At 45.7% G+C, this 19813-nt stretch overlaps 1 protein-coding gene across 5 annotated transcripts in view; it reads right to left on the reverse strand.

Annotated features, from left to right (window-relative positions):
• The window catches only part of CPNE4 (copine 4), a 276677-nt gene that overhangs the window by 41113 nt on the left and 215751 nt on the right, over positions 1 to 19813 (reverse strand). The gene's annotated exons all lie outside the window — the stretch shown is intronic.

A 19813-nucleotide genomic window follows, 5' to 3' on the forward strand; every position in this document is an offset into this window, starting at 1 on the left:
CCCATGCAGGAATATTTGGACTTTCTGAGTCCGGTAATGGGACGTCAGATGTTTGGAGCTGTGGGGCTCTCAATTTTGGAGGGAATCTGAAACAGGTGTTTAAACATCACATGGAGTTTAGTCCGGACTATGGAAATGGGGCTGACCTGCTGAAAAGGGTCAAAAACATTACTAAGCTGGAGTTCCCACGAGTGAAAGGAAAACATGAAGAAGAATCGCGGAGGGGACATGGAAGAGACTTGAGGGCCTCGGACATAAGGGCACCAGGTTAATGCGCTAGATTAATGGGACAAAAAGGATTGACAAAATCCGGGACCAGGAGGAAGGAACGCTGGATGAAGATTGGACTGTTTTACATTCTTTTTTTTCTTTTGTCATTAGGACTGTTTTATAATATTTGATGAATGTTAGAAAAATGTTGAAATGGAACTACTTGCTTCTATTAAAAATGTTTTAAAGAATTAGGTTGACGATATGGTTATGAGAAGTTGATAAAAATAAGATTTAAGTTTTAAGTTCTAAGGCTTGCTATAAGACAAGATGAAAATAGATTAAGATAATGTAAGAAAATGTAAGGACAAAATATTGTGAACTATGGAAAGGATTTGCTGTGATAATTATTAACCAGGATACAAGAAAGGGGAGGAGGAGGAGGTCAAAAAAAGAAGGTAAGGTAAAGGTAAAGGTACCCCTGCCCGTTCGGGCCAGTCTTGACAGACTCTGGGGTTGTGCGCCCATCTCACTCAAGAGGCCAGGGGCCAGCGCTGTCCGGAGACACTTCCGGGTCACATGGCCAGCGTGACATCGCTGCTCTGGCGAGCCAGAGCCGCACACGGAAACGCCGTTTACCTTCCCGCTGGTAAGCGGTCCCTATTTATCTACTTGCACCCGGAGGTGCTTTCGAACTGCTAGGTTGGCAGGCGCTGGGACCGAGCAGCGGGAGCGCACCCCGCCGCAGGGATTCGAACCGCCGACCTTTCGATCGGCAAGTCCTAGGCACTGAGGCTTTAACCCACAGCGCCACCTGCGTCCCTAAAAAAGAAGGTAATGAAAGCTAAAAATTTGAGAATGATGGATGTTATTTTTTCTTCCTATTTTTCTTTTTTTTCTTCGCTATGTATTTTTGTATGTTTTTTTTCTTTATTGTATTTCTTTTTATATGCTTTTTTCTTTTTTCTGTATTTTGTAAACTTATGTTTTTGTAAAATTTCAATAAATATTTTACAAAAAAAAGAAAACTGAACTGTTTTTAAAAAGTATTTAGCCCCCCCCCCCCATACATCTGAGGTCCTAAGCTGTGCCTAAAACTGTATTGTGTGTATAAATCTGGCACTGTCTCTGTGTTATGTTGTTTCTGCCTGACATTTTGGGGGTTTTTTTACTAACAAATGCTGCCACTTCCCCACTCCTCCCCCCCCGCCCCTTGGGAGAGTAGCAGGTTGGGGGGGGGGGAGATCCAAGCAGATGGGTTGATTTGGATAGAAAAATTGGCAAGGCTTTCATCCAGTTAAATGCAAAGATAAATATATTTACAACAAACTGTGATATATTAATTAATTCCTATGCACAGTACCTTTTGGCTGCTGAAGACCAACATTTTAATATTTGGTGGGATACAGAGTACAACTGTGATCTAAGAAACACTCCTTTGTGGGTGGGCAGGGGAGCTGCTGAGCAAGATATTCTGGTACCTTTTAAGACTCAGAGGGAGTGGAAAAAAGAACTGAAGTAGTCTGTCATTTTTCACCACATAAGTCTACAGCTTCTGCTTTCACCTTTATATCCCAAAGGGACGGAATATGCTTGAATCAGTTTCAGGAACTACATCTCTCTCTTGAAAACCGACAAGCTTGCTGACAAGTCTGACAGAGATAGGAGTGATGTGCCCAGGTTTGTATGTTTAGAGGTATACAGTTAAAAAGAGAGATTGCTGTGAAATCTGCCCCCCCTCCCTAATTTGATAAGGTTTCATTTTCACATTGCCAGTGCTAACAGGAAGAAGAACACACCTAGACAAGAAAATTGCGGGCAAGGAGAAACTATTTAACCCCCTTTCTGCTTGCTGTTCTCCAAATGGATAGAAAGTCTCTATATCTAGAGCTACGGGGCGGGGGTGGGGGGTGGGGGTGGAAACCCCAGCTGGTTTGGATTAAAAACAGCTGAAGGGGAAAATAATGGTATTGAGTCTTAAGGTGCCTCACTCGCCCCATACATTTAAAGATCTATTATATCACTGATTATATCATTTAGGTGGGGTTTTTACCTTTACATACAAGGCAGAGAAGGGTTTCTTCTTCTTTCTTTTATCAAAACAAAAAAATAAATAAAAATAAAAGGCTTTTCCATCATTTCAACTGGCGGCTCAGCTGCATTTCTGGGGCAGAAGGCTGATTGGAATGACACTACACCGTGATGTAACATCATTCCCAAAGGCACTCTCGAGGAATCTCCCTACGACTGCTGCTACATAATGATGTACTGTGGCTCCCAGGAGTTTTCTGTATCTGGAATGTGGCCCAGCTGCTGAGACCAGACATACTGCTGCCTGAATTGGCAAGGTTGCGCCCCCTTTTTTGGTAAAGCAAAGAAAAAAAACAAATCCTCTCATTTAAAAAGATCACCCCCCAGAAAAATCTTTAAATGTTCCCAGCCCCCCGAGTTCTCAAAATACTCTGTCCACTTCCATGGGTGGTCAAATGGTTTGTCTCTCACAGACAGTACTGACAACAGTTATATAATTATATATTGCATTTTGCTTTGGTGAAATGCGGCGTATTTTCCATTGTGGTACTGGCCAGATGTTGTTGGACTTCAGCTCCCATCATCCCTGACCTTTGGCCATGCTGGGCAGGGGTGATAAGAGTTGGAGTCCAACAGCAGCTGGAAGCTACCATGTTAGGTACTCCACAGCTATTTCCAGACTTGTTTGATTTTGCATCTTTGAAAGGATGCAGAATTAAGAGGAAGAGAGGGGAGCTTAAAGGTAAAGGTAAAGGGACCCCTGAACAATAGGTCCAGTCGTAGCCAACTCTGGGGTTGCGGCGCTCATCTCACTTTATTGGCCGAGAGAGCCAGAGTACAGCTTAGCCAGCATGACTAAGCCGCTTCTGGCAAACCAGAGCAGCGCACGGAAGCGCCGTTTACCTTCCCACCGGAACGGTACCTATTTATCTACTTGGATATACATACATACATACATACATACATACATGTATTACACACACATATCAAGATGATATGCTGCTGGCTTGGGAGCCATTCTCCCATGGTAGTCCTTCTCTTGTTAGCACCATCAGGATAATTGCGAGCAGCCCCAGGACATGAGTGACGAGCCTCATACTCTCTCCAACAGCAATACCAACCCTTAAAACACCAGTAGTCCCCATGCCACCAGAATAATGTAAGAGGAGCTTGCTCCATGGTGTGAAAGAGTAGCTAACGGTGCAATTTTGTGCACATTTGCTTGGGCACAGGTTCCACTGAAGTACATGGGCTTTACATAGAAGGGGAAGAAATGGAGGCAGTGAGAGATTTTACTTTCTTGGGCTCCATGATCACTGCAGGTGGTGACAGAAGTCACGAAATTAAAAGACGCCTGCTTCTTGGGAGAAAAGCAATGACAAACCTAGACAGCATCTTAAAAAGCAGATTCATCACCTTGCCAACAAAGGTCCGTATAGTTAAAGCTATGGTTTACCCAGTAGTGACGAATGGAAGTGAGAGCTGGACCATAAAGAAGGCTGAACGCTGAAGAATTGATGCTTTTGAATTATGGTGCTGGAGGAGACTCTTGAGAGTCCCATGGACTGCAAGAAGATCAAACCTATCCATTCTGAAGGAAACCAGCCCTGAGTGCTCACTGGAAGGACAGATCGTGAAGCTGAGGCCCCAATACTTTGGCCACCTCATGAGAAGAGAAGACTCCCTGGAAAAGACCCTGATGTTGGGAAAGATGGAGGGCACAAGGAGACGGGGACGACAGAGGACGAGATGGTTGGACAGTGTTCTCAAAGCTACCAGCATGAGTTTGACCAAACAGCGGGAGGCAGTGGAAGAGAGGAGTGCCTGGCGTGCTCTGGTCCATGGGGTCACGAAGAATCAGACACGACTAAACAACAACAAACTTTTGAGTGTATGTTTGTGTGTGTGTGTGTGTGTGTGTGTGTGTGTGTGCAGACTGGGCAGCAAATAGTGCCTCCCTCTCGTTAGCTTATTCCTATAATGCCATTTACTGGAATGCAGGGAACAGCCAACTACTAAGTGGCACCACTGATCCATCTAGCTTAGCCTTGTTATCGGGTTGGTGGCTTAGCCTGCCTGTCACCTTGGGGTCCCCTCTAATCCTGCAGCTTCAGAGCTGTAAGAGAGGATACTGAAGTGGTGAAACCAGTCCCTCTGTTAAATCCCTCTAAGGCAAACCTGCTAGCTGGGTCTTATGGAGTGCTTTGCAAAGGGTTCTGCATGTGCCCTGCAGGATCCTTGTGGCATCAGGAGACAGACTGGTGGGCAGGGCAGCCCACCTGTCAAACCTGGCCTCTGGAAGGAGGCAGGGGACAGTTAACCCTCTGTTGCTCAGATCCAGTTCTGCCACCCCTGTTCTAAGGAAACCAAACCCCAGGGGTGTGCTGGCACCACTGATCTCTCTTGCCGCTGGAAGACTGGGCTGCATGTAACATTGTTATGTGCACTGACTTAACAGCAGATCTCCAGGGTTTCAGAAAAGAGTGTTTCCCAGCCGTACCTGAAGAACTGATGCTGGGACCTTTTGCATAGCTCCAAAGCTATGACTCTTCCCTACTTGTAAGGAGCATCAATCTTTTCTTTTTTCACATGTGTTTAAGGCAGCAGAGCTAATCTCACCTGGAGGAGATCATAAATCAAGTGGTTTACTGCTCTGTTAACTTCCAGCTTGCCAGCTGAGTCTCTGTTTACATACCCAGGGTCTGCTAGGGCACTATTTGCACATCATACAACTGTTCTCTCCTCTTTATTGAAGCAGGTTGTGAGGGATACCAGGTTGCATAGCATCTAATCGCATGTCCTTTATTCCTACACAACTGGAGCCTGCAATAAAATGCTGCGTAGGGCTGCTGTTAAAGAGTGGAAAAACCCATTTCACCATCCCTCTCCCACATAGGTGCCAACTCCCTGGGGACCTGGGTGCCCGAGCACCCTCAAAATTCCCCATGAAAGGGCTGGGCACCCACAAATTTCAGTGCCAGAGCCATGCACACTGTATGGCACACATGGCCCCGGGCACTCATGGTCGCAGGGGCAAGTTGGCACTCCTGCCCCCTCATGTCCCCCAACAGTCAGCATTCTGTGGCCACAGAGCATGCTCATTCCTCACTTATCCTTTAGCCACTGCCCCTTCCATATTTTCTGTACTTCTGCAAATCTTATAATTGGGACACATGGGACACTGGTCTAAACCACTGAGTCTTTTAAGCTTGCTGATCAGAAGTTTGGCGGTTTGAATCCCCGTGATGGGGTGAGCTCCTGTTGCTCTGTCCCAACTCCTGCTAACCTAGCAGTTCAAAAGCACACCAAAGTCCAAGTAGATAAATAGGAACCGCTGTGGCGGGACGGTAAATGGCGTTTCCGTGCGCTCTGGTTTCCATCACAGTGTTCCATTGTGCCAGAAGCGGTTTAGTCAGCCTGGACACATGACCCAGAAGCTGTACGCCGGCTCCCTTGGCCTGAAAGCGAGATGAGCGCCGCAACCCCATAGTCACCTTTGGTGACTTAACTGTCCAGGGGTCCTTACCTTTTTTATGACAGGTGGCGCTGTGGGTTAAAGCCTCAGCGCCTAGGACTTGCCGATCGAAAGGTCGGCGGTTCGAATCCCTGCGGCGGGGTGCGCTCCCGCTGCTCGGTCCCAGCGCCTGCCAACCTAGCAGTTCGAAAGCACCTCTGGGTGCAAGTAGATAAATAGGGACCGCTTACCAGCGGGAAGGTAAACGGCGTTTCCGTGTGCGGCTCTGGCTCGCCAGAGCAGCGATGTCACGCTGGCCACGTGACCCGGAAGTGTCTCCGGACAGTGCTGGCCCCTGGCCTCTTGAGTGAGATGGGCGCACAACCCCAGAGTCTGTCAAGACTGGCCCGTACGGGCAGGGGTACCTTTACCTTTTACAGGAGCCACAGGACTCATAGCCTAAATAACATAAATAGAGAACAAATAAAAGCTACCATAGGCAATGCACAGCCCCTCCTGTTCTTCCCCCTCCCTAAAAAACAAACATTCACAATTGCCAGTTGCTGATTAAAGAAAAAGAACAAAGAAACCTGATTGCACTAATGATCCATTCATTATCTGAAGTTCGTTATAATGCCAGAAAGTTGTTAAGCAGAAGGCGAAGGCGAAGAAGAAAGGACTGTTTTGGATTATTTGAGGTTTGAATTTTAATTGGAGATCATTAAAAGTCAAATTGCATCTAACAAGGTCAAGGTTAACATAGATCAAGCTGGTTGTTTATTTCATTCCTGTGGGCTTCTAACTTTAGCTTTAGGGAAGCAACCTAGTTCTTAGTACCACTGAGCTCTGGGACAAAAGAAGCCATTATTCTCTCAGTGTTGTTTGCACAGCTATAATCAGGGTGAGGGTAAGGGTGCTTGTTAGCTGGCCTATTATAATTGCCTATTATGCAAGAGATTTACAACTGGCTATAAACATTCATTGCCACCCCAGGTCAGTATACTACATACAGTGGGCTGCTAAACAAAACAGCAACTGATGTGAATTCACGTACTAGCTTACAGAACCAAATACGCTGTTAGGGATAAGCAAATCTGTTGGTTTCCTGTAAGTTTGTCACTTTTCCGATCTAAAGTTGACTTCCCAACATTTCCACATGCTTGATTGTAAAGAAAACTTCAAAGTAGTTTACAAAAAGAACCATAAAACCAGGATTTTTTGGTTTTGTTAAAAAACATTAAAACATACAAGGAGTTAATATACTAAGACACTATTTCTAAGCTTGCCTAAACAATAATGTTTTTGGCAGGTGCCGAAAAGAATGCAAAGCTTGATCTTAATAGGCAGGGAATTATTTCCCAAAGTGTTGGTGTTGCCACACGGAACGACTGAGTTCTTACAAATGCATTTTGTAGCACCTGCAGTAGTGGCAATTCCACCAACTGAAGCAGAAATAAAATGCATTTTTGTATGTTATTCTCACATATAGACACACTGGTGTACTGTACCCTAGTACATGCATTTTTGTACCGAGTGTCTGATGAAATGCATTGCAAAATTAGGAGAATTTGAAAGGACGGCTGTGTTTTGGTTTGTGTATTGTTTTATATTCAAGTTAGATAGATAAAGGACGTTCAGTACACATTAAAAGCTGAATCTACCAAATCTGTGCACAACTGTCCTTCAAAATTTGAACTTATCTGAATTTTGCGGCATAGTTTTCCAATCCCTGTTTACAAAATAGCATAGGTCAAGGGAAGTGTGCACACACATGAAGGTGTTAATGAAAATAACATATAAAAATGAATTATGTTACAGGAAATAGTTTGCAAAAATGTGTAGTCAAAACTGCATATAAAAATGAGTATGTTAGGAGAAATTTGCACAATACGGGTGAATTGGCATGAGGGTTTACTCCCTACCCCAGAATACTCATTCACTTTTGATCAGCTGTCTCTGTCTTCTTTGAAGGTTGGTAGGAGAAATGGAAGGGCTGGACCTCTTACAGTATACAATTAAGAAGTAGGCCTTTTGGACAGTGAAATGCCTTCCCTCTTTAGGGACCCCTGACCAGTCGCGGACGACTCTGGGGTCGCGGCGCTCATCTCGCTTTACTGGCTGAGGGAACCGGCGTACAGCTTCCGGGTCATGTGGCCAGCATGACTAAGCCACTTCTGGCAAACCAGAGCAGCGCGCGGAAACGCCGTTTACCTTCCCGCCAGAGTGGTACCTATTTATCTACTTGCACTTTGATGTGCTTTCGAACTGCTAGGTTGGCAGGAGCAGGGACTGAGCAACAGGAGCTCATCCTGTTGCAGGGATTCGAACCGCCAACCTTCTGATCGGCAAGTCCTAGGCTCTGTGGTTTAACCCACAGTGCCACCCGCGTCCCATCTTTACAGAGGTGCAAACAGCATCTGTAATGTTCTGAATACTTTGTAGTCCTCAGAATGAGATGCTTCCATGCTCTTCCAACTGTGGCTGAAGCCATCCTGCCACATTACCAACACTTAGTGAACCTCTGAGTCAACTGCTTCATTCTTAGTGATTTGTGGGTTGGAGGCTGCTAGGGGAGAAGTGGGAAAGATGCTGTTGCATCTGCTACAAGAGCTGAAGTCCGGGACACTGCACACCATCAACACTACCCAAAACAATGCATTATGCTTGAAAAGGGGAACTGTCTCTAAAGTTTTGTTACCAACACTTTTCTAGACCTCCCTGCTCCTAATGCAAACCAACAGCAAAAGTTCTATGAATGGTAGCATATCTCTCTCTCTCTCTCTCTCTCTCTCTCTCACACACACACACACGGTGTGTAATACCTGAATAGACAGAAGACAAGAGCCTTTTAAAGAACGGGGAATACCAGCAACATTTTTTTTCAATGGCCTGCTGGTGCCAAAAAACACACCATAGTTCTAATTACATCAAGTGAGAATCTGGTCCTGTGAATCAATGTTTTGTTGTATAGCTTCCTGCAATATAAGCCACTGTTTCTACAACACAACAAAAGCAACATATGTATGATTGCCACTTTTGAGAACACTGTTTTCAGATTCTCTCTCAACTGGTAAGGCTGCCAAAATGTCTCGGCAAGTTTTTTGTTTTGTTTTTTAACAATAATTATTCTCTTTTTAATTTCTTTGTTTGTTCTCGTCTCTTCAGCAAAGGCTACCTCCTGTATATATATGATAACTCAGATACCACATACCCCTTGAATGTTTTCTATCTCTCTTTTTCATGCACTAGCCACCTGGTGACCCAGACACGAACCCCAAAGAGGGGACTTGTCTCCTCCTTCGTCTAGAGTAGTGATGCAGACATTAACATGGAGGTGGAGATCAGGAAAGGATCAGAAGCTTCCTCTAGGAATGAACTGATAAAGGATTCCAGTGCAGGGAAAGGCCTCTGCCACATGGAAAACCATGTACCAGCGACAGAGTTCACCTGATTTTGATTTATTAGATTTCTAAGCTGCTTTTCATTCATATGAATTGCAAAGCGGCTTACAAACAATAAACAACACTAACCATAATAGGTAACTGTAAAGGGACCCCTGACCATTAGGTCCAGTCATGACCGACTCTGGGGTTGCGGCGCTCATCTCGCTTTATTGGCCGAGGGAGGCGGCGTACAGCTTCCAGGTCATGTGGCCCTCATGACTAAGCCACTCCTGGCAAACCAGAGCAGCACACGGAAACGCCGTTTACCTTCCTGTCGGAGCGGTACCTATTTATCTACTTGCACTTTGACATGCTTTCGAACTGCTAGGTTCGCAGGAGCTGGAGCTGAGCAACGGGAGCTCACTCTGTTGCGGGGATTCAAACCATCGACCTTCTGATTGGCAAGTCCTAAGCTCTGTGGTTTAACCCACAGCGCCACCCACATCCCATGTACTAACCATAATTGAACATCACAAATACAACATACACCATATAGTTGCTGGCATCCCTCTGTCTTGAGAAACAAGGGAGTGCACCTCCAGCGGTGAAGTCAAACTGCTGCATTAGCAGCACTGAAATGACCTCCCTGGGATGCAAGCCTGGGAAGTGAGAATCTGTACTTAATATTCTTATAAGCCCTCCTTGCCCCCAAGAATCAGATACAGTAAGCCATTGATAAAATGGTCCAAGATGGCAAACAATCACAAATGATGGTACAACACTTCTGAAACAGCTGCAGGTCCTTTGCCCTGCAGCCAAAATGGCAAGTAATATTTAAATTGACTATGCTACCACTCAGTCTTGACTATGCTACCACTCAGTGGATTTGTAACTGGCTGACTGACAGAACCCAAAGGGTGCTCATCAATGGTTCCTCTTCATCCTGGAGAAGAGTGACTAGTGGGGTGACACAGGGTTCTGTCTTGGGCCCGGTCTTATTCAACATCTTTATCAACGACTTGGATGATGGACTCAAGGGCATCCTGATAAAATTTGCGGATGACACCAAACTGGGAGGGGTGGCTAACACCCCAGAGGACAGGATCACACTTCAAAACGACCTTGACAGATTAGAGAACTGGGCCAAAACAAACAAGATGAATTTTAACAGGGAGAAATGTAAAGTATTGCACTTGGGCAAAAAAATGAGAGGCACAAATACAAGATGGGTGACACCTGGCTTGAGAGCAGTACATGTGAAAAGGATCTAGGAGTCTTGGTTGACCACAAACTTGACATGAGCCAACAGTGTGACGCGGCAGCTAAAAAAGCCAATGCAATTCTGGGCTGCATCAATAGGAGTATAGCATCTAGATCAGGGGAAGTAATAGTGCCACTGTATTCTGCTCTGGTCAGACCTCACCTGAAGTACTGTGTCCAGTTCTGGGCACCACAGTTAAAGAACGACACTGACAAACTGTAACGTGTCCAGAGGAGGGCAACCAAAATGGTCAAAGGCCTTAAAACGATGCCTTATGAGGAACGGCTAAGGGAGCTGGGCATGTTTAGCCTGGAGAAGAGGAGGTTAAGGGGTGATATGATAGCCATGTTCAAATATATAAAAGATGTCACATAGAGGAGGGAGAAAGGTTGTTTTCTGCTGCTCCAGAGAAGCGGACACGGAGCAATGGTTCCAAACTACAAGAAAGAAGATTCCACCTAAACATTAGGAAGAACTTCCTGACAGTAAGAGCTGTTTGACAGTGGAATTTGCTGCCAAGGAGTGTGGTGGAGTCTCCTTCTTTGGAGGTCTTTAAGCAGAGGCTTGACAACCATATGTCAGGAGTGCTCTGATGGTGTTTCCTGCTTGGCAGGGGGTTGGACTCGATGGCCCTTGTGGTCTCTTCCAACTCTATGATTCTATGATTCTATGAAATTATGAATCTCACGTCAGTCCCCAAAGTGATGTCAAATTTCTAGCGATTGCTTGCAGAAAATAACAAGGTTTAGTATTGTCAGGGAACTGCCATCAACTCAGAGACAAGAGATGGAAGGGCAGTTGTGTTATAGGGAGCCTCCGAAAATCTTGCGAAGCAGTTCCTCCTCCGGCGAGGAGGAAAGCCCCTCCTCCAGTGGAGAAGAGGTGAAGGGACCAGGGGATGCTAGGGAGAGCCTCAACACTGAGCCTGAGCAAACCGGAGAGGCAGGAAGTACGCCCCTGCCAACGCCCATTCTGTGCAGTAAGCTTTGGCACAGGGAGGGAAGGAAAAGGCTGGGGGTGATGCGACTTTTATGCTGGGGGAGGTACAAAGACCAACCACTCCCAGATTCTGCTAGCGACTGAGCCAGAATTGAACTTAGGATGCTCTTCACTGTAAATAGTTTGCACCAAGAATAAGGCCTGGAAAAGACAGGTCGGAGCTTGTTTACTACCGAGCAACCACACCAGCTGTGCTGGTCCCGGGGGGAGGTTACTGTGCGGCGTGGTCTGAGTCTGGTCCTAGGTTGAGGGTATGGAGGCTGTCCGTCAAGGGTGAAGCGGGGTCCAAGGCAAGGAGCCGGGCGTGGTCAGGAAGTCTGGAAGAGCAGAACAGGGTGCTGGCAGGAACAAGTTACCAACGATGTTGCTCCCGCAACCTGGGACTGGGCTGACTGGCCTTTCTCTCCTCTGAGGAATAGGGCGGTCCCGGCCCACAGGTGACTCGTCCCTCCTGGCCTGGAGGCAAGCACTCCTCCTGCGAAAACTTATTTCCTTCCGCCTCTCTGCCCTGAGCCTCTGTAGCTCCAGAGAGGCTGGAGGGTTACTGGACCCAGAGGCAACCTCACCTTCCCCTGACAGGGCTGGGAGAGGAGCACCTGTAGGCAATGGGTCCTCAATCACCTCCGGAGCCAGAGTGGATTCATCTGGTGTCTGCTCCTGAGGATCCGGCACAGGTGAGGGCCCTTCAGGTTCAAGCCCCTGCCCCAGCTCAGCCGGCCTTGGAGGCGGGGACTCCTGTGCAGGCTGGGATTCCTCAGGTTCAGCCTCTGAATCGGATTCCCAGGCCATCACACCAGCATCTGACAAGTATATTCAGGCGGTGCGATAGGACAGTGCATCTGGCAGCTAGCCCAAAGGTTGGTGGTTTGAGCCCATCCAGGGACAGCTATGGACAGAATTCCTGCATTGTAGGGGATTGCACTAGATGAGCCTTGAGGTTGCTTCCAACTGTACAATTCTATGATTCTACGCATTTGGGGGCGCACCTGCTGTTTCTGATGAGTGGGCCCCCAAGCCCTGCCTCGAGGGCACCAGCAAACAGACCATGCTGGCTCCCAGCTATTCTCCGTTCCGTCTTGGTTCCCAGACTTCCCAGAAGCAGAGCCGTTCCTATCATTTAATTGGTACATAATCTTTTTTTCTAAAAGGTCTGAGCAGCCAGAGATTTTAATTTAACTCTTCCTGGCAACTTCCCCCAGATATTAACTGTCAGAGCAGATAACAGAAATTTGGCGGAGAAGGTGATTTCGACAGAGGGGTTGATAAGAGACTTGTGGAAGATAAATGGTAATAGTGAACAGGACCAAGGGATGGGGAGGTTAATAGAATGCTGGGAGGGAAACCAGCTCAGAGGTCTGAGACAGAATAGGATCACAGTGGCCTAGTCAGAAATGGGTTTCAAAGAGGCAGAAAATGGATTGGTTTACAATTAACACATCAAGCACACATCTAAAGAAAACGTGGAGGGTTTAGTCATGTTGAGTATTAGGCACAAGCCGTTGTTCATGAGCTTTATTTCCACCGTTGTGTACTGGAGGTGTGATGATATACAAGGCGGTCATCAATCCAATTTGCTATCAGGCCCACTGTTAGTGGACTGCATGGTTTGCAGCCAGGCCTGGTGTTAGTGGAAGAGCTGGTGTTAGGTGGAGGGCACGGGTGACGCTGTGGTCTAAACCACTGAGCCTCTTGGGCTTGCTGATCAGAAGGTTGGCGGTTCGAATCCCCATGATGGGGCGAGCTCCCGTTGCTCTGTCCCAGCTCCTGCCAACCGAGCAGTTTGAAAGCACGCCAGTGCAAGTAGATAAATAGGTATTGCTGTGGTGGGAAGGGAAATGGCATTTCTGTGTGCTCTGGTTTCCGTTGCGCCAGAAGTGGTTTAGTCAGGCTGGCCACATGACCCAGAAAGCTGTCTGTGGACAAACGCTGGCTGCCTCGGCCTGAAAGCGAGATGAGCGCCGCAACCTTTGACTGGACTTAACCATCATGGAGCCCTTTACCTTTTAGTGGAAGAGTATCTGCCTCACATATAAAAGGTCCCAGGTTCAATCCCTGAGATCTCCAGGTGGGGCTGAGAAGGATTCCTGTCTGATACCCTGCAGAGCTTCTGCCAGCTGGTATAGAGAATGCTTCGCTAGATGAACCAATGACTTGGTGTAGGGCAGCTTCCTAGGCTCCTATGACCTGCCTGAGCACAAATCCCAGCTAGGAGGGCCACTGCTTATTGGAACCACTCCAGTTCCTCTCTCTGTCCCCCACAGGAGAAGCTGATTTGGCCAAACCTCCTACCTTCCTCCTGCCCCACATTTCCTGAGAAGCCCGAAGAGCACGTCCTGATTTCCAAGACAACCAGGCCACTGCTCCACACTGCACTAGGACTAGTAAAAGCAAAAGAGCAGGAAAGGACCAGGGCTGAGAAGTTCTGTGTGCTAAGAAATCAAGTTTGGCTGGAGTCTGGTTTCAATTTTCATCCAAGGGACTGTATTACGAAGAACAGAAGATAAAAAATACATTCTCTGGTGGTATGTGTGGAATTCATATTGAAATTCCCAAAGAACATTTTTTAAAGCCTCGCTATAACGTTTATTTCACTGGCCCTCATCTGCCTGATCTAGTGCTTGACCCCAACCAGTCTGTGACACATATATTTCCTCTGTTCCTTTTGATGCTCACAAGCCTGTACCTGAATCAGACCCCAGATGCAGCCCAACATAGACTAAGCCAAGGCCTGATAATGTGAGCTGAAGGCCACTGGATGTAGACTTTTCCTCCATGGCTGCTACACAGAGATACACTTATGAGGGTACGTTTTACCATATGTGGTAGACTTGTAAAAGGATAAAAGAGTACAGTGGTACCTTGGGTTACATACGCTTCAGGTTACATACACTTTAGGTTACAGACTCCGCTAACCCAGAAATAGTACCTCGGGTTAAGAACTTTGCTTCAGGATGAGAACAGAAATTGTGCTCCAGTGGCACAGCAGCAGCGGGAGGCCCCATTAGCTAAAGTGGTGCTTCGGGTGAAGAACAGTTTCAGGTTAAGAACAGACCTCCAGAACGAATTAAGTACTTAACCCGAGGTACCACTGTATTGGGATATGATATATAATGAATTGAAAAAAATGTTTAAAAGTATATTTAAAAAAACAACAACCACCCAGTCTTTTTCGTTGGGGATAATTCAGAGGGAAATTCCCAGGTGTCAAAAAAGGCTATTTATGCATGCTACTACCGAGGCCCATGTTTTGTTAGCTCAAAAATGGAAAGCGAGTGAGGTCCCAACCAAAAAAACAATGGCAACTTAAACTGATGGAATATGTGCAGCTTGCAGAATTAACTTATAGAATAAGACAACAAGAAGAATGCATGTTTAAAGAAGACTGGAAAATGTTTACTGAATATTTAGGTGAAAATTGTGTTTATTTAAAAACAGTGGTAGCATTAAGATAAATTCAACAGTGTAAATAAGTTTTGACGGATGTAACAATGGAATATTGAATGGTTTAGTTCATGTAAAATATGCAGGGATGTATGGTATGCAAAATGAACCATGGAAGGAGAAGAATGCAAGTCATTGATTTAAGGTTGCTTAAATGAATAAAATGGAAAAAAGAGAGATACACTTATTATCTTTTCCCTGCTAATTCAGCACACATGTATTTTGAACCAAGAAAATAAGCGTACTAGATTATAAAACATCATATGACAAGCCACCATATGGTGAATTTCAAAAATAGTAATTTGATATTGCCTGGCTGAAAATTATAGCAAAATGGAAGACAGTCACCCTGTTCATGATCCTACTGTGAAATCTCACCTAGTCTCCCTTTTTCTCTGTAGAAGACCTGGTTATTCAGGTGGATTAAAAAGCCTTTTTAAAAACATGGCAAAACGAGACTGCTTAATGGCAGTAATGTTTAAATGGACAATTTTGTATGTCTGGAGGCCCTTCACTGCTCTTTTGTTAATTCAGCCCGCAGAAAATATTAAGTCCTGCTGGGATTTGAAGCGATAGATTTGACTGCCTGGGATATCTCTGTAAAAATGTTAAAACCATTATGTTGATATGATTGCTTATCAGAATAATGCTGTTCAGCTACTGATAATGTGTCAGACTGTAGTCTGCAGAATGGGACAAAATATTGTTTATGTCTAGTATGTGCTATAACTAAACTGGCATCTCCAAAAAATTTGGACTGGATCTTCCAACAGGCCCAGCCAGAAAAGGAAAAGTTTCTTTGGGTGATAGACAAACCACGGGATTTGAGGGAAAGGGGCATGATATAGCACCACTGTTTTATAAAGGCCTGCTTGGAATGAATTGGTTTAAACACATTTTTAAAGAGGTAAAAAAATAAAGAGAGGCGGAGATGGCCTAAATAGAGAAAATGTAGCACCAGGACTTTCAATCACCTCTGTCTAAATTTTACAATTTAATTACAGCAGGAGGAAATAGGTCATCCAATTTAGATATTTAACTGCTAGTCTTGAATACCTTACCAGGTACCTAGGTTGCCCAAATAGGACCAATTACTCTCATAATAATTGCAGGTCTGAAATTAAAGGCTTGGTTAAAGCAGGCTCCCGAGGCCAACATTTTGCACCTGGAATACTCTTCTGAGTTTCTACAATGGTAACAAGCAATGCGATGTACTAAAGTAATACATGTTGTGAACATCCCTTAACTGACATATAAACTAACAGTGGGAGTATCAATGAACCAGAAGACTAGATACAATTCCACTGAAATGTCTCTAAGCAATAAAAGGTATTCATTTAACTTGACAGTAGAACATAGCTGTCAAGTGTCCCTTATTTGAAGGGACAGTTCCTTATTCCAGCGCCATGTCCCGCTGCTGTCCCTTATTGATGGATGTCCCTTAAATGATGTCCCTTAAATTTCAAAGGAAGCAGCTCCTCTACCTCCCTCCTTGCCGGCCAGGGAGGAGTCAGGCTCCAACTGTGCTGCTTGGCTGTGTTGCTCACCCAATAAGAAGTCTAAGAACGACTGGGGGGTGGAGCTTGCATGCCTTGTGTGTGGCTAGTTAATGAAAGCTGAGGGGTTTTTTGAATGCTGGACGCCATTTTGTTGCACGTGCTGCTGCAAACTTTGCAGTGCAAAGCCAGGCCGGGGAGCCATCTTAAGTTGAGGCTGCATAGGCCTTGTGGTTCATGTGATTCAGATTCTATTCAGTTGAAGCTCTGGTTACAAAGTTGGTTGGACAGTGTTCTCGAAGCAACCAGCATGAGTTTGACCAGACTGCAGGAGGACCGGAAGACTGGAGTGCCTGGAACAGGTGAGGCCGCAGGTCCCTTATTTTGGCTGCTGGTCCCTTATTTTCAAGGCTGCTGGTCCCTTATTTTCAAATCTGTAAGTTGACAGCTATGCAGTAGAAGATGCAATTGGGAACCATCTCCAGTAAACCCTGCCTTTTCTCCTCCTGATCCTCCCTACCCTGCCCACTGCCACCATCTTATTTTCCTGCACCCCATTCTTTTTCTTATGTCCTGCTCACCCCTCCTCTTGATCTTCTTGGTTACTTCATTTGGGAGAAGGAAAGCTCCCAGATGTTTACTCACACCATGTGTGATCTTCCTTCCTTCCTCTAAAATGGTGGCGTTGCAGGTGGAGAGTTAAGTTCTTACAATTGCTTGGGAGTAGAAGGGACAGATTTTGGGGCAACCACAAGCTTTCTCATCATGGCAGCAGATCAGGGCATCTCCATTTATATGGCTGTTTTGCATGGGCATCTTGGCTGCTCCGCCCCCCCCCCCACAATAAATATTTTAAGACCCAATGGCACTGCTATCCATTGTGAGAAGGAAGAAGAAAACAGGGCACAATACGAAAGGAGAATATTTCAAAACGTTTGCCATAAACCTAAATTACAGCGCGAGTTACACACAAGTGGCTCTCCTACAAGAAAGATTAGACAGCAAGCCACCTGGCAAATTAAAGCCAGGTCCGCCCCCCCCGCCCCCGGACAAGAGATTAACCTCAGCTGAGAATGGTTATGATGTCAACATCTCATCAGGATTCCAACTCCATTTTTAGAAACAGGAGGGGCGTTCTAGATTTTTCTGCTCCCTTCATTAACTTTGGATATGATATGATTCTATTAAGTCAGAAAGCTCTTAATACTTGTGGGAAAGCCATACAACTGAGGGGAAAACTAACTAGAAAGTACAAGACACATGGAATTTCTTCTTTTTTAAAAAAAGGAACAAGCAAGTGTGCAGGGAGGGGTTTAAATCCTTCCTGCTAGTGCCAAAATTCTCCCCCTCACCCACCCACAGCTCATTAAGGAAGGGAAGCTGCCATTGGTGCTATTTCTTTTAAAATATAGTATACATGAAATGCAATTGTGTCTTTCTAGTATTATATGGTTTGATCCAGTTATATAGCTGGACCCAATATTGGGTGCAACAGTCAAGAAGGCAGTTTCTGCATGTGCTGTAGAGGGAAGTGAGGGGCAGATGGGGCTCGTTCACCTGGGGAGGTAGGAGAAGGAAAACTGATTCTGATTCTAAACCTCTGCTACCAGGCAGCTATACTCATTCACGAGAAAGGCCTTGGGAGTAAACTCTGAGGAACCATCCATAACCACTGCCTTGGGGGACATCTTTGGGAGAAGAAAAGGCTAAGGAATAGACCTTCCACAGATCTGGAGTGGAGTGCCTAAGACAGTTGGATGGTGCTTTTTACATCTCCTTCTAGCAACTCCTGTAGCCAAGCTAGCGCCAAATGTACCGTATTTTTCGCTCTATAGGACACACTTTTCCCCCTCCAAAAATTAAGGGGAAATGTGTGTGCGTCCTATGGAGCAAATGCAGGCTCCTTGGCTTCAGCGATAGCAACGCGAAGCCTCCGAAGCGCAGAGGGAGCGCTCCCTTTGCGCTCCGGAGGCTACGCGTTGCTTTCGCTGAAGCCTGGAGAGCGAGAGCGGTCAGTGTGCACTGACCCCTCTTGCTCTCCAGGCTTCAGGGATAGCCGCCTGAAGCCTTCAGAGCGCAGCGTGAGTTCCCGCTGCGCTCCACAGGCTTCAGGTTCCTTTTGCTGAAACCAGGAAAGCAAGACTCTCTTGGCTTCAGCAAAAGGAACCCGAAGCCTGCGGAGTGCAGCAGGAACTTGTGCTCCGCTCCGAAGGCTTCAGGGATAGCCGCGCACAGCCCCTCCGGCAGGGAGAGGCTGCACACGGCTATGGCTTCTTTAGCCCCACACAGCCTCTCCCGGCCGGAGAGATTGCGCGCGGCTAAAGAGGAAGCCAAGACAGCCAGAAGGATCCGTCCCGCTTGCTGTCTTGGCTTGTGCTATAGCTGCGCGCAGCCCCTCTGGCAGGGAGAGGTTGCGCGTGGCTAAAGAGGAAGCCAAGACAGCCAACGGGATGGATCCCGCTCGCTGTCTTGGCTTCTTTGCTCTTTGGGGCTGGGACCTGGGCTTCCCCCGGCAGCCCCAGCAGCTCTGGGAGAAGCTGACAGATTTTTTTTTTAAACAATTCCCCCCTCTAAAAATTAGGTGTGTCCTTATGGAGCAAAAAATACGGTATTTGGTCCAGCAAGGTCAAGCTTGGGGGTTCTCTGCTAGTTCTGAAGCTACCTGGTTTGCACTTCTCAAACTAATGTGCAGGTCGGAATGCAGTTAACATTCATCCATATCAGAGTATTGCAATGTAGATTTCAGCTCAAAAAAATAAAATAAATACAAATCCACATATTGGGATAAAACAAATCTAGAAATGCACACTTTTAGAGAAAACACGATTAGAAATTCATGTTTGTGGATTTTGATTGTATTTTCTCACCAAAATTAAATTCATACGTAAATACGGGGGGTTTTTTGGTGTGGATTCTTTTAGAAATCACAGATGTATGCAAAAATGGGATGGAATGGACTTATGACTGAGTGCACACAAAACTGACACAGGTCAGAAATAGATCAACCCATCCATTCCTAGTTCTGAGCTATCTCTCCTCACTCACACCAGGGATTCAATGAGTCAGTTGGAGTATACAGCTATTATTGCCAATGTAATATTATGATCATTTGTCTTTAAAGGTGCCAGTTTTTCAATAGTCTTCAGGCCTGGGTAATTTAAGAGAATCTAGGCTCTGAACCAAACTGTCACCCCTACACACTTTGAATTGCAAATGTCCTTTGCAAGTTCAAATTGAGAGAAAACGGAATACAGGCTTTTCAGCTTTGTTTTATAAGTGAGAGACAGAAAAGACAGATTTGCACACACACAAAAATGCTTTTTAGCAGAAACAAATTTTATCATTTCTGTTTAAAGATGGTATCACTGATATCTAAACCAGGAAATGGCAATGAGCACAAAGACTTTAGGCACCAGAAAGACACAATCTTTTGGCTTTCAGGACATCAAAAGAGGGGATATGAATAATGGCATATCAAGGAGCTTCCATAGATAACAAGCTCTGTTAATTTCAAAGTAATAAATGCATTCAGCTCTCT

This window comes from Podarcis gaigeae, assembly GCF_964106915.1.
Source record: "Podarcis gaigeae genome assembly, chromosome: 12".
In the NCBI taxonomy this organism is placed as follows: domain Eukaryota; kingdom Metazoa; phylum Chordata; class Lepidosauria; order Squamata; family Lacertidae; genus Podarcis; species Podarcis gaigeae.